Raw genomic sequence first — 20716 nt, 5'->3', positions numbered from 1 at the left:
ATTCTAGTTTTTTTGCCATAAATGCAAAACAACGAGAAACGTTCATGGCGGGGCAGTAACTATGGTCCCTTAGGTCGTATTTCATGGCAAGGAAAGTTTTTGTGCGATTGGGGTCCGGGGTGCCCGGGCCCAATCGGAAGGTGTGGGCTATAGAACATGAAAATATGGGAATCGGGCGGAATTCTAGTTTTTTGGCTGTAAAATGCAAAACAAACGAGGAACGGCCATGGTAGGGAAGCGATTTTGGTTCCTTGGGTCATATTCTATGGCCAGAATACATTTTAGTCGATCCGGTTTCGGGGGCTCGGGCCCACTCTGAAGGCGTGAGCTATAGCACTTGAAAATATGGGAATCGGGCAGAATTCTAGTTTTTTGGCTGTAATACGCAAAACCTTGAGGAACGGTCATGGCGGGGTGGTAACTATGGTCCCTTAGGTCGTATTTCATGTCCCGGAAAATATACATGCGATCGGGGTCCGGGGGTCCCGGGCCCAATCGGAAGGCGTGGGCTATAGAACACTAAAATATGGGAAGCGAGCAGAATTCTAGTTTTTTTGCCGTAAAACGCAAAACAAACGAGGAACGGTCATGGCAGGGCGGAGACTATGGTTCCTTGGGTCGTATTCTATGGCCCAATGTTTTTTTTGGTGAACCGGGTCCAGGGGCTCGAGCCCACTCTGAAGGCGTGGGCTATAGTACACGAAAATATGGGAATCCGGCAGAATTCTAGTTTTTTGGCCGTAAAATGCAAAAACACGAGGAACGGTCATGGCAGAGTGTTAACTATGGTTCGTTTGGTCGTATTTTATGTCCCAAAAACTTTTTAGGCGCTCGAGTCCGGGGGGCCATGCCCACTCGGAAAGTGTTGGCTATAGCACACGAAAATATGGGAATCAGGCTGAATTTAAGTTTTTTGGCCGTAAAACGCAAATAAATAGGGAACGCTCATGGCGGGGCGGCGACTATGGTTCCTTGGGTCGTATTTTATGGTATGAATTTTTTTTAGGTGATCCGGGTCCTGGGGCTCAGGCACACTCTGAAGGCGTGGGTTATAACACACGAAAATATGGAAATCGGGCGGAATTTTAGTTTTTTGGCCGTAAAACGTAAAACAAAATGAGGAACGGTCATGGCGAGACGGTAACTATGGTTCCTTAGGTCATATTGCGTGGCCCGAAAAAACTTTAGGCGATCGGTGCCCGGGGGGCCCTGGCTCACTCGGAAGGCGTAGACTATAGAACACAAAAATATGGGAATCAAATGGAATTCTAGTTGTTTGGACGTAAAACGCAAAAACACGAGGAACGGTCATGGCGGGGCGGTAACTTTGACTCCTTAGGCAGTATTTCATGGCCCGGATAATTTTTATGCGATCGGGGTCCTGGGGGCCCTGGCCCAATCGGAAGGAGTGGGCTATAGAACAGGAAAATATGGGAATCAAGCGGAATTCTAATTTTTTGGCGCAAAACGCAAAACAAACAAGGAACGGTCATAGCGGGGCGGCGAGTATGGTTCCTTGGGTCGTATTCTATGGCCCGAAAAACTTTTAGGCGATCCAGGTCCGGGGGCTCGTGCCCACTTTGAAGGCGTGAGCTATAGCACACGAAAATATGGGAATCGGACGAAATTCTAGTTTTATGGCCGTAAAACGCAAAAGCACGAGGAATGGTCATGGAGGGGTGGTAACTATGGTTCGTTAGGTCGTATTTTATGGCCCAAAAATTTTTTAGGTGATCCGGGTCAGGGGGCTCAGGCGCACTCTGAAGGCGTGGGCTATAGCACACGAAAATATGGAAATCGGGCGGAATTCTAGTTTTTTGGCCGTAAAACCTAAAAACACGAGGAACGGTCATGGCGGAGCGGTAACTATGGTTCCTTAGATCGTATTTCATGGCCCGAAATCTTTTTAGGCGATCGGGGTCCGAGGCCTGGGACCACTCGGAAGGCGTGGGCTATAGAATACGAAAATATGGGAATCATGCGGGATTCTAGTTTTTTGGTCGTAAAACGCAAAAAACCGAGGAACGGTCATGGCGGGGCGGTGACTATGGTTCTTTAGGTAGTATTTAATAGGCCGAAAAAATATTTTAGGTGATACCAGTCTGGGGAGCTCGGGCCCACTAGGAAGGCGTGGGCTATATAGCACATGAAAATATGGGAATCAGGCGAAATTCTAGTTCTTTGGCTGAAAAACGCAAAAAAAGAGGAACGGTCATGGCGGGGTGGTAACTACGGTTCCTTAGGTCTTATTTCATGGCTCGGAAAATTTATTGGCGATCGGGGCCTAGGCCCATTCGGAAGGCGTGGGCTATAGCACACGAAAATATGGGAATCGGGTGGTAACTACGGTTCCTTAGGTCTTATTTCATGGCTCAAAAAATTTTAAGGCGATCGGGGGCCCGACCCACTTGGAAGGCGTGGGCTATAGCGCACGAAAAAATGGGAATCAGGCAAAATTTTAGTTTTTTTGGCCGTAAAATGCAAAAAAATGAGAAACAGTCATGGTGGGGCCGTAACTATGGGTCTTTAGGTCATATTTGATGGTTTGAAATTTTTTTCGGTGATCGGGGTCCGGGGAGTCCGTGTCCACTCGAAAGGCGTGGGCTATAGCACACAAAAATATGGGAATCGGGAGAAATTCTAGTTTTTTGGCCGTAAAACGCAAAACAAACGAGGAACGGTCATGGCGGGGAAGAGACTATGGTTCCTTGGGTCGTATTATATGGCTCTAAAATATTTTAGGCGATCCGGGTCCGGGGGCTCGGGCCCACTCTGAAGGCGTGGGCTATAGCACAGGGAATCGGGCGAAATTATAGTTTTTTGGCCGTAAAATGTAAAAACACGAGGAACGATCATGGCGGGGTGGTAACTATGGTTTGCTAGGTCATATCTTTTGGCCCAAAAACTTTTTAGGCGCTCGGGGTGCGGGGGGGCGGGCCCACTCGGAAGGTGTTTGCTATAGCACACGAAAATATGGGAATCAGGCGGAATTCTAGTTTTTTGGTCGTAAAAAGCAAACAAATGAGGAAAGGTCATGGCGGGGCGGCGACTACAGTTCCTTAGATCATGTTCTATGACCAAAAATATTTTTAGGCGTTCCGGCTTCGGGGGCTCGAGCCCACTCGGAAGGCGTGGGCTATAGCACACGAAAATATGGGAATCAAGCGGAATTCTAGTTTTTTGGCCGTAAAATGCAAAAAATGAGAAACGATCATGACGGGGGGGGGGGGGGGTAACTATGGTTCCTTAGGTCGTATTTGATAGCCCAAAATAATTTTAGGCGATCAGGGTCCGGGGGCCCGGACCCACTCGGAAGGCGTGGGCTATAGAACACTAAAATATGAGAATCGGGCGGAATTCTAGTTTTTTGGCCGTAAAACCTAAAAACACGAGGAACGGTCATGGCGGAGCGGTAACTATCGTTCCTTAGGTCATATTTCATGGCCCAAAATCGTTTTAGGCTATCGGGGTCCGAGGGTCCGGGACCACTCGGAAGGCGTGGGCTATAGAACACGAAAATATGGGAATCATGCGGAATTCTAGTTTTTTGGTCGTAAAACGCAAAAAATCGAGGAACGGTCATGGCGGGGCAGTGACTATGGTTCTTTAGGTCGTATTTAATGGGCCGGAAATTTTATAGGTGATCCCAGTCTGGGGAGCTCGGGTCCACTCGGATGGCGTGGGCTATATAGCACATGAAAATATGGGAATCAGGCGGAATTCTAGTTCTTTGGCTGTAAAATGCAAAAAAAAGGAACGGTCATGGCGGGGCGGTAACTACGGTTCCTTAGGTCTTATTTCATGGCTCGGAAAATTTATTGGCGATCGGGGCCTAGGCCCATTCGGAAGGCGTGGGCGATAGCACACGAAAATATGGGAATCGGGCGAAATTGTAAACTTTTGGCCGTAAAACGCAAATAATGAGAAACAATCAAGGTGGGGCAATGACTATGGTTCCTTAGGTCATATTTGATGGCCCTGAAAATTTTTAGGCGATCCATATCTGGCGGGCCGGACCCACTCAAAAGGCGTGGGCTACAACACAAAAAATATGTGAATCGGGCAAAATTCTAGTTTTTTGGCCGTAAAACGCGAAACAAAAATGAACAGTCATGGCGGGGCGGTAACTATGGTTCCTTAGGTCTTATTTCATGGCTCAAAAAATTTTAAGGCGATCGGGGCCCGGGCCCACTTGGAAGGCGTGGGCGCTCACGAAAAAATGGGAATCAGGCAAATTTTAGTTTTTTTGGCCGTAAAACGCAAAAAAAACGAGAAACGGTCATGGCGGGGCCGTAATTATGGTTCTTTAGGTCGTATTTGATGGTTCGAAATATTTTTAGGTGATCGGGGTCCAGAGAGTCCGGGCCCACTCGAAAGGCGTGGGCTATAGCACACAAAAATTTGGGAATCGGGGGGAATTCTAGTTTTTTGGCCTAAAAACGCAAAACAAACAATGAACGGTCATGGCGGGGAAGAGACTATGGTTCCTTGGGTCGTATTATATGGCTCGAAAATATTTTAGGCGATCTGGGTCCGGGGACTCGGGCCCACTCTGAAGGCGTAGGCTATAGCATAAGGAATCGCGCTGAATTTTATTTTTTGGCCGTAAAACATAAAAACACGAGGAACGGTCATGGCAGGGTGGTAACTATGGTTTGTTAGGTCGTATTTTACGGCCCAAAAACTTTTTAGGCACTCGGGGTCCGGGGGGACGGGCACACTCGAAAGGTGTTTGCTATAGCACACGAAAATATGGGAATCAGGCGGAATTCTAGGTTTTTGGTCGAAAAAAGCAAAAAAACGGGGAAAGGTCATGGCGGGGCTGCGACTATAGTTCCTTAGATCATGTTCTATGACCAAAAATATTTTTAGGCGTTTCGGGTTCGGGGGCTCGAGCCCACTCGGAAGGCGTGGTCTATAGCACACGAAAATATGGGAATCAGGCGGAATTCTAGTTTTTTAGCCGTAAAACGCAAAAAATGAGGAACGATCATGGCGGGGGGGGGGGGGTTACTATGGTTACTTATGTCGTATTTCAAGCCCGAAAATGTTTTAGGCGATCGGGGTCTCGGGCCCACTCGGAAGGCGTGGGCTATAGAACACTAAAACATGGGAATCGGGCAAAAATTCTAGTTTTTTGGCCGTAAAACGTAAAAACATGAGGAACGGTCATGGCGGGGCGGCGAATATATTTCCTTGGGTCGTATTCTATGGCTCAAAATATTTTTAGGCGATCCGGGTCTGGGTGCTCGGGCCCACTCTGAAGGCTTGGGCTCTAGCACACAAAAATATAGGAATCAGGCGGAATTTTAGTTGTTTGGCCGTAAAACCTAAAAACACGAGGAACGGTCATGGCGGAGCGGTAACTATGGTTCCTTAGGTCGTATTTCATGGCCCGGATTATTTTTAGACGATCGGGGTCCGAAGGCCCGGGACCACTCGGAAGGCGTGGGCTATAGAACACGAAAATATGGGAATCATGCGGAATTCTAGTTTTTTGGTCGTAAAACGCAAAAAACCGAGGAACGGTCATGGCAGGGCTGTGACTATGGTTCTGTAGGTCGTATTTAATGGGCCAGAAATTTTTTAGGTGATCCCAGTCTGCGGAGCTCGGGCCCACTCAAAAGGCGTGAGCTATAGCACATGAAAATATGGGAATCGGGCGGAATTCTAGTTCTTTGGCTATAAAATGCAAAAAAAAAGAGGAACGGTCATGGTAGGGCGGTAACTACGGTTCCTTAGTTCTTATATCATGGCTCGGAAAAATTTATTGGCGATCGGGGCCTAGGTCCATTCGGAAGGCGTGGGCTATAGCACACGAAAATATGGGAATCAGGCGGAATTGTAAATTTTTGGCCGTAAAATGCAAAATATGAGAATCAATCAAGGTGGGGCGATGACTATGGTTCCTTAGGTCATATTTGATGGACCTGATATTTTTTAGGCGATCCAGATATGGCGGGACGGGCCCACTCAGAAGGCGTGGGCTACTGCACAAGAAAATATGGGAATCAGGCAGAATTCTAGTTTTATGGCCGTAAAACGTGAAAAAAAGGAACAGTCATGGCGGGGCGGTAACTACGGTTCCTTAGGTCTTATTTCATGGCTCAAAATATTTTAAGGCGATCGGGGCCCGAGCCCACTTGGAAGGCGTGGGCTATAGCACACAAAAATATGGGAATCAGGCAAAAGTTTAGTTTTTTTTGCCGTAAAACGCAAAACAAATGAGAAACGGTCATGGCGGGGTCGTAACTATGGTTCTTTAGGTCGTATTTGATGGTTCGGAAAATTTTTAGGTGATCGGGGTCCGGGGAGTCCGGGCTCCCTCGAAAGGCATGGGCTATAGCACACAAAACTATGGGAATCAGGGGAAATTCTAGTTTTTTGGCCGTAAAACGCAAAACAAACGAGGAACGGTCATGGCGGGGCAGAGACTATGGTTCCTTGGGTCGTATTCTATGGCTCAAAAATATTTTAGGCAATCCGGGTCCGGGGGCTCGGACCCACATTGAAGGCGTGGGCTATAGCACAGGGAATCGGGCGTAATTCTAGTTTTTTGGCCGTAAAACGTAAAAACACGAGGAACGTTAATGGAGGGGTGTTAACTATCGTTTGTTAGGTCGTATTTTATGGCCCGGAAACTTTTTAGGCGCTCGGGGTCCGGGCCCACTCGGAAGGTGTTCGAAAATATGGGAATGAGGCGGAATTCTAGTTTTTTGGTTGTAAAACACAAAAAAAGGAGGAACGGTCATGGCGGGGTGGTAACTATGGATCCTTATGTCGTAATTGATGGCCCAGAAGAATGTTAGGCGAACAGGGTACGGGCCCACTCGGAATGCGTGGTTATAGCACACGAAAATATGGGGATCACGCGGAATTCTAGTTTTTTTGGCCGTAAAATGCAAATACACAAGGAACGGTCATGGTGGGGCAATAACTATGGTTCCTTAGGGCATATTCTATGGTCCGAACATTTTTTTGGTGATCAGGGTCCATGGGGCCCGGGCTCACTCGGAAGGCGTGGAGTATAGCACACGAAAATGTGGGAATCGGGCGGAATTCTTATTTTTTGGCCGTAAAATGCAAAAACACGAGGAACGGTTATGGCGAGGTGGTAACTATGGTTCTTTAGGTTGTATTTCTAGGCCCGAAAAATTATTAGGCGATCGGGGTCCGGGGGGCCCAGGCCCACTCGGAAGGCGTGAGCACACACAAAAATATGCGAATCTAGCAGAATTCTAGTTTTTTGGCCAAAAAAAAAAAAAAAAGAAAAACGGTCATGGCAGAGCGGTGACTATGGTTCCTTAGGTAGTATTTGAAGGCCCAAAAAATTTTTAGGCGATCGGGGTACGGGGGTCCGGGCCCACTCGGAGGGCATGGGCTATAACACACAGAAATATGGTAATCATGCAAAATTCTTGTTTTTTGGCCGTAAAATGCTAAAAACGAAGAACAGTCATGGAGGGGGCAGTGACTATGTTTCCTTCGGTCATAATTGATGGCCCGGAAGAATTTTAGGCGAACGGGGTCCGGGCCCACACGAAAATATGGAAATCACGCGAAATTCTAGTTTTTTGGCCGTAAAATGTAAAAATACGAGGAACGATCATGGCGTGGCGGTGACTAGGGTTCCTTAGGTTTTACTTTGTGGCCCGAATATTTTTAGGCGATCCGGGTCCGGGGGGCCCTGCCTACTAGGAAGGCATGGACTATAGCACACGAAAAAATGGGAATCTGGCGGAATTCTAGTTTTTTTCCCGTAAAACGCAAAACAACAAGGAACAGGCATGGCAGGGCGGTGACTATGGTTCCTTAGGTTCTAGTTGATGGCCAAGAAAAAAATTTGGCAATCCGGGTCCGGAGGGCCCGGTCCCACTCAGAAGGCGTGTGTTATTGTACACGAAAATATGGGAATCAGGCGGAATTCTAGTTTTTTGGTTGTGAAATGCAAAAAATAAGGAACAGTGTCGGCGGGGTGGTGACTATTGTTCCTTAGGTCGTAGCTGATGGCCCGGAAAAATTTAAGGCGATCCGGGTCCGGCCCACTCGGAAGGAGTCACACGAAAATATGGTAATCACGCGAAATTCTTATTTTTTTGCCGTAAAACGCAAAAAAATGTGGAACGGTCATGGCAGGGCGGTAAATATAGTTCCTTTTGTTGTATTTGATGGCCCGGAAGAATTTTAGACGATCGAGGTCCGGGCCCACTCGGAAGGCGTGGGCTAAAGCACACTAAAATATGGGAATTAGGCGAAATTCTAGTTTTTTGCCCGTAAAACGCTAAAACGAGGAACGGTCATGGCGGGGTGGTGACTATGGTTCTTTAGGTCGTATTTGATGGCCCAAATTTTTTTTTGGCGATTTGAATCCGGGGTGCTCGGGCCCACTCGGAAGGCGTGGGCTATTATAGCACACGAAAATATGGGAATCGGGCAGAATTCTAGTTTTTTGGCCGCAAAATGCAAAACAATGAGGAACGGTTATGATGGGGTGGTGACTATGGTTCCTTAGGTCGTATTTGATGGCCCGAAAAATTTTAAGGTGATCCGGGTTCGGAGGGGCCCGGCCCACTCGGAAGGAGGCACAATAAAATATGGTAATCACGCGAAATTCTAGTTATGTGGCCGTAAAACGCAAAATAACGTGGAACGGTCATGGTGGGGCGGTGACTATGGTTCCTTAGGTCGTATTTGACGGCCCAAAAACTTTTTAGGCGATCGGGATCCGGGGGGTCCGGGCCCACTCGGAAGGCGTGGACTATAGCACACGAAAATATGGGAATGTGGCGGAATTCTAGTTTATTAGCCGTAAAACGCAAAAAAAAAATGAGAAACGGTCATGGCGGGGCGGTGGCTATGGTTCCTTAGGTCATATTTTATGGCATGGAAATAATATAGGCGAACGGGGTCCGGGCCCACTCGGAAGGGGCACACAAAAATATGTAAATCAGGTGGAACTCTAGTTTGTTCGCCGTAAAACTCAAACATACGAGGTACGGTCATGGCATGGTCGTGACTATGGTTCCTTAGGTCGTATTTGATGGCCCGAAAATTTTTAGGCGATCCGTATCATGGGGGCCATGCCCACTGGGAAGGCGTGGGCTATAGCACACGAAAATATGGGAATCAGACGGAATTCTAGTTTTTTGGCTGTAAAATGCAAAACAACGAGAAACAGTCATGGCGGGGCGGTGACTATGGTTCCTTAGGATCTATTTGATGGCCCAAAATTTTTTTAGGTGATCCGGGTCTAGAGGGTTCGGGTCCACTCGGAAGGCGTGGGCTATAGAACACGAAGAATTGGGCGGATTTCTAGTATGTTGCCCGTAAAATGCAAAATAACGAGGAACGGTCATGGTAGGGCGCTGACTATGGTTCATGGTAGGGCGCTGACTATGGTTCCTTAGGTCCTATTTGATGGCCCAGAAATCTTTTAGGTGATCCGCGTTCGGGGCGACGACCCACTCGGAAGGCGTGGACTATATAGGACACAAAAATATGGGAATCGGGAGGAATTCTAGTTGTTTGGCCGTAAAATGCAAAAAATGAGGAACGATCATAGGGGGGTAACTATGGTTCCTTAGGTCGTATTAGATGGACTGGAAACGTTTTAGGCGATCGGGGTCCGGGGGATCCGGGCCCACTCGAAAGGCGTGGGTTTTTTCAAACGAAAATATGGGAATTGGGCTGAATTCTAGTTTTTTGGCCGTAAAATGCAAAAAATGAGGAAAGCTCATGGCGGGGCGGTGACTATGGTTCCTTAGGTCTTATTTGATGGCCCGAAAATTTTTTAGGCAATCCGGTTCCGGGGGGCCCTGCCCACTGGGATAGCGTGGGCTATAACACACGAAAATATGGGAATCAGGCTGAATTCTAGTGTTTTGGCTGTAAAATGCAAAACACCGAGGAATGGTCATGGCGGGGAGGTGACTATGGTTCTTTAGGTCGTATTTGATGGGCCGAAAAAATTTTAGGCTATCCGAGTCCTTGGGGCTCAGTCCAACTCGGAAGGCGTGGGCTATAGCACACGAAAATATGGGAATCAGGCGGAATTCTTGTTCTTTTGCCGTAAAACGCAAAATATTGAGGATCGGATATGGCGGGGTGGTAACTATGGTTTCTTAAGTCGTATTTGATTGCCCAAAAAAATTTAAGGCGATTCGGGTCTTGAGGGGCCCGACCCACTCGGAAGACGGCATACGAAAATATGGGTATCACGCATATTCTAGTTTTTTGGCCGTAAAATGCAAAACAACGAGGAACGGTCATAGCGAGGCGGTGACTATGCTTCCTTAGGGAGTATTTGATAGCATAGAAAAATTTTAGGCGATCGAGGTCCGGGGGGCCAGGGCCCACTCGGAAGACGTGAACAATAGCATACGAAAATATGGGAATTAGGCAGAATTCTAGTTTTTGGCCGTAAAACGTACAAAAAATGAGGAACGGTCATGGCGGGGCGGTGACTATGGTTCTTTAGGTCATATTTGATGGCCCAGAAAATTTTAGGCAATTAGATTTCGGGGGGGGGGGAGGGGGCACTCGGACGCGTGGACTATAGCACATGAAAATAAGGTAATCGGAGAGAATTCTAGTGTTTTGGCCGTAAAATGCAAAAACAACGAGGAACAGTCATAGCAGGGCGGTGACTATGGTTTCTTAGGTCGTATTTGATGGCCCGAAATGTTTTTTAGGCGATCGGGGTTCGGGCCCACTCGGAAGGCGTGGACTATAGCACACGAAAATATGGGAATGAGGCGGAATTCTAGTTTATTAGCCGTAAAACGCAAAAAAAAAATGAGGAACGGTCATGGCGGGGCGGTGGCTATGGTTCCTTAGGTCATATTTTATGGCATGGAAATAATATAGGCGAACGGGGTCCGGGCACACTCGGAAGGCGCACACGAAAATATGTAAATCGGGTGGAATTCTAGTTTTTTGGCCGTAAAACGCAAAAATACGAGGTACGGTCATGGCGTGGTCGTGACTATGGTTCCTTAGGTCGTATTTGATGGCGCGAAATTTTTTAGGCGATCCGTATCATTGGGGCCATGCCCACTGGGAGGGCGTGGGCTATAGCACACGAAAATATGGGAATCAGACGAAATTCTAGTTTTTTGGCTGTAAAATGCAAAACAACAAGAAACAGTCATGGCGGGGCGGTGAATATGGTTCCTTAGGATCTATTTGATGGCCCAAAAATATTTTAGGTGATCCGGGTCTAGAGGGTTCGGGCCCACACAGAAGGTGTGGGCTATAGAACACGAAGAATCAGGCGGATTTCTAGTTTTTTGCCCGTAAAATGCAAAATAACGAGGAACGATCATGGTAGGGCACTGACTATGGTTCCTTAGGTCCTATTGGATGGCCCAGAAGGCAATCCGCATTCGGGGGGATGACCCACTCGGACGGCGTGAACTATATAGGACACAAAAATATGGGAATCGGGAGGAATTCTAGTTGTTTGGCCGTAAAACGCAAAAAATGAGGAACGATCAAGGGGGGGTAACTATGGTTCCTTAGGTAGTATTAGATGGACTGAAAATGTTTTAGGCGATCGGGGTCCGGGGGATCCGGGCCCATTCGAAAGGCGTGGGTTTTTTCAAATGAAAATATGGGAATTGGGCTGAATTTTAGTTTTTTGGCCGTAAAATGCAAAAAATGAGGAAAGCTCATGGCGGGGCGGTGACTATGGTTCCTTAGGTCGTATTTGATGGCCCGAAAATTTTTTAGGCAATCCGGTTCCCGGGGGCCCTACCCATTGGGATAGCGTGGGCTATAACACACGAAAATATGGGAATTTGGCTGAATTCTAGTTTTTTGGCCGTAAAACGCAAAACAACGAGGAATGGTAATAGAGGGGTGGTGACTATGGTACCTTAGGTCATATTTGATGGCCCGGAAAAATGGTAGGTGATCAGGGTCCAGGGGCCAGGGCCCACTCGTAAGACGTGGACTATAGGATACGAAAAATGAGAATCAGGTAGAATTCAAGTTGTTTGGCCGTAAAACGTAAAACAATGAGGAACGGTTATGGAGGGGGTGACTATGGCTCTTTAGGTCATATTTGATGGGTCCACTCGGATGGCGTGGGCTATAACACACGAAAATATGGGAATGGGGCGGAATTCTAGTACTTTGCAGTAAAACGCAAAAAAAGAGGGACGGTCTTGGCGAGGCGGTAACTATGGTTCCTTAGATCATATTTCATGGCCCGGAAAATTTTTAGTTGATCCGGGTCGGGGGCCCGGGCCCACTCGGAAGGCGTGGGCTATAGCACACGAAAATATGGGAATCAGGCTGAATTCTAGTGTTTTGGCTGTAAAATGCAAAACAACGAGGAATGGTCATGGCGGGGAGGTGACTATGGTTCTTTAGGTCGTATTTGATTGGCCGGAAAAATTTTAGGCTATCCGAGTACTTGGGGCTCGGTCCAACTCGGAAGGCGTGGGCTATAGCACACGAAAATATGGGAATCAGGCGGAATTCTTTTTCTTTGGCCGTAAAACGCAAAATATTGAGGATCGGATATGGCGGGGTGGTGACTATGGTTTCTTAAGTCGTATTTGATTGCCCAAAAAAATTTAAGGCGATTCGGGTCTTGAGGGACCCGACCCACTCGGAAGACGGCATACGAAAATATGGGCATCACGCATAATTCTAGTTGTTTGGCCGTAAAATGCAAAACAATGAGGAACGGTCATAGCGAGGCGGTGACTATGCTTCCTTAGGGAGTATTTGATAGCATAAAAAATTTTTAGGCGATCGAGGTCCGGGGGGCCAGGGCCCACTCGGAAGACGTGAACAATAGCACACGAAAATATGGGAATTAGGCAGAATTCTAGTTTTTGGCCGAAAAACGCACAAAAATGAGGAACGGTCATGGCGGGGCAGTGACTATGGTTCTTTAGGTCATATTTGATGGCCCAGAAAATTTTAGGCAATTCGAGTTCGGGGGGGAAGGGGGGCACTCGGACGCGTGGACTATAGCACATGAAAATAAGGTAATCGGAGAGAATTCTAGTGTTTTGGCCGTAAAACGCAAAAACAACGAGGAACGGTCATAGCAGGGCGGTGACTATGGTTCCTTAGGTCGTATTTGATGGCCCAAAATATTTTTTAGGCGATCGGGGTCCGGGCCCACTCAGAAGGCGTGGACTATAGCACACGAAAATATGGGAATGAGGCGGAATTCTAGTTTATTAGCCGTAAAACGCAAAAAAAAAAATGAGGAACGTTCATGGAGGGGCGGTGGCTATGGTTCCTTAGTTCATATTTTATGGCATGGAAATAATTTAGGCGAACGGGGTCCGGGCCCACTCGGAAGGGGCACACAAAAATATGTAAATCAGGTGGAACTCTAGTTTGTTCGCCGTAAAACTCAAACATACGAGGTACGGTCATGGCATGGTCGTGACTATGGTTCCTTAGGTCGTATTTGATGGCCCGAAAATTTTTAGGCGATCCGTATCATGGGGGCCATGCCCACTGGGATGGCGTGGGCTATAGCACACGAAAATATGGGAATCACACGGAATTCTAGTTTTTTGGCTGTAAAATGCAAAACAACGAGAAACAGTCATGGCGGGGCGGTGACTATGGTTCCTTAGGATCTATTTGATGGCCCAAAAAACTTTTAGGTGATCCGAGTCTAGAGGGTTCGGGCCCACTCGGAAGGCGTGGGCTATAGAACACGAAGAATCAGGTGGATTTCTAGTTTTTTGCCCGTAAAATGCAAAATAACGAGGAACGGTCATGGTAGGGCGCTGACTATGGTTCCTTAGGTCCTATATGATGGCCTAGAAGGCGATCCGTGTTCTGGGGGACGACCCACTCGGAAGGCGTGGACTATATAGGACACAAAAATATGGGAATCGGGAGGAATTCTAGTTGTTTGGCCATAAAACGCAAAAAATGAGGAACGATCATGGGGGGGTAACTATGGTTCCTTAGGTCGTATTAGATGGACTGGAAACGTTTTAGGCGATCGGGGTCCGGGGGATCCGGGCCCACTCGAAAGGCGTGGGTTTTTTCAAACGAAAATATGGGAATTCGGTTGAATTCTAGTTTTTTGGCCGTAAAATGCAAAAAATGAGGAAAGCTCATGGCGGGGCGGTGACTATGGTTCCTTAGGTCGTATTTGATGGCCCGAAAATTTTTTAGGCAATCCGGTTCCGGGGGGCCCTGCCCACTGGGATAGCGTGGGCTATAACACACCAAAATATGGGAATTTGGCTGAATTCTAGTTTTTTGGCCGTAAAATGCAAAACAACGAGGAATGGTCATGGAGGGGTGGTGACTATGGTACCTTAGGTCATATTTGATGGCCCGGAAAAATGTTAGGCGATCGGGGTCCAGGGGCCAGGGCCCACTCGTAAGACGTAGACTATAGGATACGAAAAAATGAGAATCACGTAGAATTCAAGTTGTTTGGCCGTAAATCGTAAAACAACGAGGAACGGTTATGGAGGGGGGTAACTATGGCTCTTTAGGTCATATTTGATGGGTCCACTCGGATGGCGTGGGCTATAACACACGAAAATATGGGAATGGGGCGGAATTCTAGTACTTTGCAGTAAAACGCAAAAAAAGAGGGACGGTCTTGGCGAGGCGGTAACTATGGTTCCTTAGATCGTATTTCATGGCCCGGAAAATTTTTAGTTGATCGGGGTCGGGGGCCCGGGCCCACTCGGAAGGCGTGGGCTATAGCACACGAAAATATGGGAATCAGGCTGAATTCTAGTTTTTTGGCTGTAAAATGCAAAACAACGAGGAATGGTCATGGCGGGGAGGTGACTATGGTTCTTTAGGTCGTATTTGATGGGCCGGAAAAATTTTAGGCTATCCGAGTCCTTGGGGCTCGGTCCAACTCGGAAGGCGTGGGCTATAGCACACGAAAATATGGGAATCAGGCGGAATTCTTGTTCTTTGGCCGTAAAACGCAAAATATTGAGGATCGGATATGGCGGGGTGGTGACTATGGTTTCTTAAGTCGTATTTTATTGCCCTAAAAAGTTTAAGGCGATTCGGGTCTTGAGGGGCCCGACCCACTCGGAAGACGGCATACGAAAATATGGGTATCATGCATAATTCTAGTTTTTTGGCCGTAAAATGCGAAACAACGAGCAACGGTCATAGCGAGGCGGTGACTATGCTTCCTTAGGTCGTATTTGATAGCATAGAAAAATTTTAGGCGATCGAGGTCCGTGGGGCCCGGGCCCACTCGGAAGACGTGAACAATAGCACACAAAAATATGAGAATTAGGCAGAATTCTAGTTTTTGGCCGTAAAACACACAAAAATGAGGAACGGTCATGGGGGCCATGCCCACTGGGAAGGCGTGGGCTATAGCATACGCAAATATGGGAATCGGGCGGAATTCTAGTTTTTTGGCTGTAAAACGCAAAACAACGAGAAACAGTCATGGCGGGGCGGTGACTATGGTTCCTTAGGTTCTAGTTGATGGCCCAGAAAATTTTTAGGCGATCCGGGTCTTGAGGGCCCGGGCCCACTCGGAAGGCGTGGGCTATAAAACACGAAGAATCGGGCGGATTTCTAGTTTTATGCCCCTAAAATGCAAAATAACGAGGAACGGTCATGGTAGGGTGGTGACTATGGTTCCTTAGGTCCTATTTGATGGCCCAGAAATCTTTTAGGCGATCCGCGTTCGGGGGGGCCAACCCATTCGGAAGGCGTGGACTATATAGGACACAAAAATATGGGAATCAGGCAGAATTCTAGTTGTTTGGCCATAAAACGCAAAAAACGAGGAACGATCATGGGGGGGCATCACTATGGTTCCTTAGGTCGTATTTGATGGACTGGAAAATTTTTAGGCGATCGGGGTCCAGGGCATCCGGGCCCACTCGAAAGGCGTGGGTTTTTTCAAACGAAAATATGGGAATTGGGCTGAATTCTAGTTTTTTGGCCGTAAAATACAAAAAATGAGGAAAGGTCATGGCGGGGCGGTGACTATGGTTCCTTAGGTCGTATTTGATGGCCCGAAATATTTTTAGGCAATCAGGTTCCGGGGGGCCTGCCCACTGGGATAGCGTGGGCTGCACACGAAAATATTGGAATTGGGAGGAATTCTAGTTTTTTGGCCGTAAAATGCAAAACAACGAGGAATGGTCATGGAGGGAGGGTGACTATGGTACCTTAGGTCATATTTGATGGCCCGGAAAAATGTTAGACGATCGGGGTCCAGGGGGCCAGGGCCCACTCGGAAGACGTGGACTATAACATACGAAAAAATGAGAATCAGGTAGAATTCAAGTTGTTTGGTCGTAAAACGTAAACCAATGAGGAACGTTAATGGAGGGGCGGTGACTATGGCTCTTTAGGTCATATTTGATGGGCCCACTCGGATGGCGTGGGAGATAACACACGAAAATATGGGAAACAGGCGGAATTCTAGTTTTTTGCCCATAAAATGCAAAAAATGAGGAAAGGTCATGGCGGGGCGGTAACTGTAGTTCCTTAGGTCGTATTTCATGGCCTGAAAAACTTTTAGGCGATGGGGTCCGGGGGACCCGGGTCCACTCGTAAGGCGTCGGCTATAAACACATGAAAATATGGGAATCGGGCAGAATTCTAGTTTTTTGGCCGTAAAACGCAAAACAATGAGGAACGGTCATGGTAGGGCGGTGACTATGGTTCCTTAGGTCGTATTTGATAGCCCGGAAAAGATTTTAGGCGATCCGGGTTCGGGGGCTCCGGCCCACTCAGAAGGCTTGGGCTAGCACATGAAAATATGGGAATGAGGCAGAAATCTAGGTTTTTGGCCTTAAAACGCAAAAACACGAGGAACGGTCATGGCTAGGCGGTAAATATGGTTCCTTAGGTCGTATTTCATGGCCACAAAAATTTTAGGCGATCGGGGTCCGGGGGGCCCGGGCCCACTGGGAAGGCGTTGGCTATAGAACACGAAAATATGGGAATTGGACGGAATTCTAGTTTTTTGGCTATAAAACACAAAAAGACGAGGAACGGTCATGGTGGGGCGCCGACTATGGTTCCTTAGGTCGTATTCTATGGCAAGAAAATATTTTAGGTGATTCGGGTCCGGGGGCTCGGGCCCACTCTGAAGGTGCGGGCTGTAGCACACGAAAATATGGGAATTGAGAGAAATTCTAGTTTTTTGGCCGTAAAACAAAAAAACACGAGGAACGGTCGTGGCGGGGAATAGTCATGGCGGGGCGGCGACTATGATTCCTTAGGTCATATTCTATGACCCAAAAAAAATTTAGGCGATCCGGTTCAGGGGGGGGCTCGGGCCCACTCGGAAGGCGTGGGCTATAGAACACTAAAATATGGGAATCAGGCGAAATTCTAGTTTTTGGCCGTAAAACGAAAAAAACGAGGAACGTTCATGGCGTGACGGCGACTATGGTTCCTTAGGTCATATTTCATGGCTTGGAAAAATAATTAGTCGATTCGGGTCCGGTAGGCCCGGGACCACTCGAAAAGCGTGGGCTATAGAACCCGAAAATATCAGAATCTGGCGGAATTCTAGTTTTTTGGCCATAAAACGCAAAACAAAACGAGGAACAATCATGGTGGGGCGGCGACTATGGTTCCTTATGACTTATTCTATGACTCGAAAAAGTTTTAGGCGATCCGAAGTCGGGGGCTCATACCCACTGGGAATTAGGTGGAATTCTAGTTTTTTGGCCGTAAAACGCAAAGAAACGAGGAACAGTCATGGCGGCGAGGCGACTATGGTTCCTTAGGTCGTATTCTATGGCTCAAAATGTTTTTAGGCGATTCGGGTCACGGGTCTCTGGCTCACTCTGGCACACGAAAATATGGGAATCGGGTGGAATTCTAGTTTTTTGGCCGTAAAACACGAAAAAGGAGGAATTGTCATGGCGGGGCGGAAACTATAGTTCCTTAGGTCGTATTTCATGGCCCGAAAATTTTTTAGGCGATTGGGGTCCGGGGGGCCAGGGTTCACTCGGAAAGCGTGGGCTATAGAACACGAAAATATGAGAATCGGGCAAAATTCTAGTTTTTTGGCCGTAAAACGAAAAACAACGAGGAACAGTCATGGTGGGGCATCGACTATGGTTCCTTAGGTCGTATTCTGTGGCCCAAATTTTTTTTAGGCGATCCAGGTCCGGGGTCTCGGGCCCATACTAAAGGCGTGAGCTGTAGCACACGAAAATATGAGAATCGGGCGGAATTCTAGTGCTTTGGCCGTAAAACGCCAAAACACGAGGAACGGTCGTGGAGGGGCGGTAACTATAGTTCCTTAAGTCATATTTCATGGCCCGAAAAGTTTGTAGGCGCTCGGGGTCTGGGGGGCCGGGCCCACTCGGAAGGCGTGGACTATAGCAAATGAAAATATGGGAATCGGGCGGAATTCTTGTTTTTTGGCCGTAAAACGCAAAAAAAGGAACGGTCATGGCTGGGCGGTAACTATGGTTCCTTAGGTCGTATTTCATGACCCGAAATTTTTTTAGGCGATCGGGGTCTGGTGGGCCCGGGACCACTCGGAAGGCGTGGGCTATAGAATTTGAAAATATGGGATCGGGGTAATGGTGCCCCAGCAACTATGGTTCCTTAGGTCTTATTCCATGGCCCAAAGAAATTTTAGGCGATTCGAGTTCGGAGGCTTGGGCTATAGCACACGAAAATATGGGAATGAGGCGGAATTCTAGTTTTTGGCCGTAAAACGCAAATCAACGAGGAACGGTCATGGCGGGGCGCCGACTCTAGTTTCTTAGGTCGTATTCTATGGCCCAAAAAGTTTTTAGGCGATCCGATTCCGGGGGCTAGGGCCCACTCAGAATGCGTGGGTTATAGCACACGAAAATATGGGAATCAGGCGGAATTCTAGTTTTTTGGCCGTAAAACGCAAAAAACGAGGAATGGTCAAGGAGGGGCGGTAGCTATAGTTCCTTAGGTCGTATTTCATGGCCTGAAAAATTTTTAGGCGATGGGGTTCTTGGGGGGCCGGGTCCACTCGTAAGGTGTGGGCTATAGAACACGAAAATATGGGAATCAGGCGGAATTCTAGTTTTTTTGCTGTAAAACGCAAAACAATGAGGAACGGTCATGGCGGGGCAATGGCTATGGTTCCTAAGATCGTATTCTATTACCCGAAAAGATTTTAGGCGTTCCGGGTCCGGGGGCTCCGGCCCACTCTGAAGGCGTGGGCCATAGCACACGAAAATATTGGAATCGGGCGGAATTCTAGTATTTTGGCCGTAAAACACAAAAACATGAGGAATTGTCATGGAGGGGTGGTAACTATTATTCCTTAGGTCGTATTTCATGGCCACAAAAAATTTTAGGCGATGGGGGTCCGGGGGACCCGGGCCCACTCAGAAGGTGCTGGCTATAGAACATGAAAATATGGGAATTGGGAGGAATTCTAGTCTTTTGGCTATAAAATGCAAAAGGATGAGGAACGGTCATGGTGGAGCGGCGACTATGGTTCCTTAGGTCATATTCTATGGCCCAAAAATATTTTAGGTTATTCGGGTCTGGGGGCTCGGGCCCACTCTGAAGGCGTGGGCTGTAGCACACGTAAATATTGGAATCGAGAGGAATTCTAGTTTTTTGGCTGTAATACGAACAAACACGAGGAACGGTCGTGGCGCGGAACGGTCATGGCGTGGCAGAGACTATGGTTCCTTAGGTTGTATTCTATGACCCGAAAAACTTTTATGCGATCCGGGTCCGGGGGCTCGGGCACACTCGGAAGGCGTGTGCTATAGAACACTAAAATATGGGAATCGAGCGAAATACTAGTTTTTTGGCCGTAAAACGCAAAGAAACGAGGAACGGCCATGTTGGGGCGGTGACTATGGTTCCTTAGGTCGTATTCTATGGCCTAAAAGTTTTTTAGGCGATCCGAAGTCGAGGGCTCGGGCCCACTCGGATGGCGTGGGCTATAGAACACGAAAATATGGGAATGAGGCGGAATTCTAATGTTTTGGCCGTAAAACGCAAAAACACGATGAACGGTCAAGGAGGGGCGGTAACTCTGGTTTCTTAGGTCATATTTCATAGCCCAAAAAGTTTTTAGGCGCTCGGGGTCAGGGGGGCAGGGCCCACTCTGAAGGTGTGGGCTATAGCACACGAAAATATGGGAATCTGGCAGAATTCTCATTTTTGGCCGTAAAATGTAAAAAATGAGGAACGGTCATGTTGGGGTGGTGACTATGGTTCCTTAGGTCGTATTCTATGACTTGAAAAAGTTTTAGGTGATCCGAAGTCGGGGGCTCGGGCCCACTCGGTAGGCGTGGGCTATAGCACACGAAAATATGGGAATCACGCGGAATTCTAGTTTTTGGCCGTAAAACGCAAAGAAATGAGGAACGGTCATGGAGGGCTGCGACTATGGTACCTTAGGTCATATTCTATGGCCCGAAGAAATTTTAGGCGATCCGTATCCCGGGGATCTAGCCCGCCCTGAAGGCGTGGGCTATAGCACACGAAAATATGGGAATCGGGTAGAATTCTAGTTTTTTGGCCGTACAAAACAAAAAAATGAGGAACGGTCTGAAGGGGTGGTAACTATTGTTCCTTAGGTCGTATTTCATTGCCCGTAAAAACTTTAGGCAATCCGGGGGCTCGGGCCCACTCTGAAGGCGTGGGCCATAGCACACGAAAATATTGGAATCGGGCGGAATTCTAGTTTTTTGGCTGTAAAACGCGAAAACATGAGGAACTGTCATGGAGTGGCGGTAACTATGGTTCCTTAGGTCGT

The sequence above is a fragment of the Nicotiana tabacum genome, chromosome 22 (genome assembly GCF_000715075.1).
Source record: "Nicotiana tabacum cultivar K326 chromosome 22, ASM71507v2, whole genome shotgun sequence".
NCBI lineage: Eukaryota > Viridiplantae > Streptophyta > Magnoliopsida > Solanales > Solanaceae > Nicotiana > Nicotiana tabacum.
The sequence above is the reverse complement of the archived record's forward strand: the minus strand, read 5'-3'. Positions refer to the sequence as shown.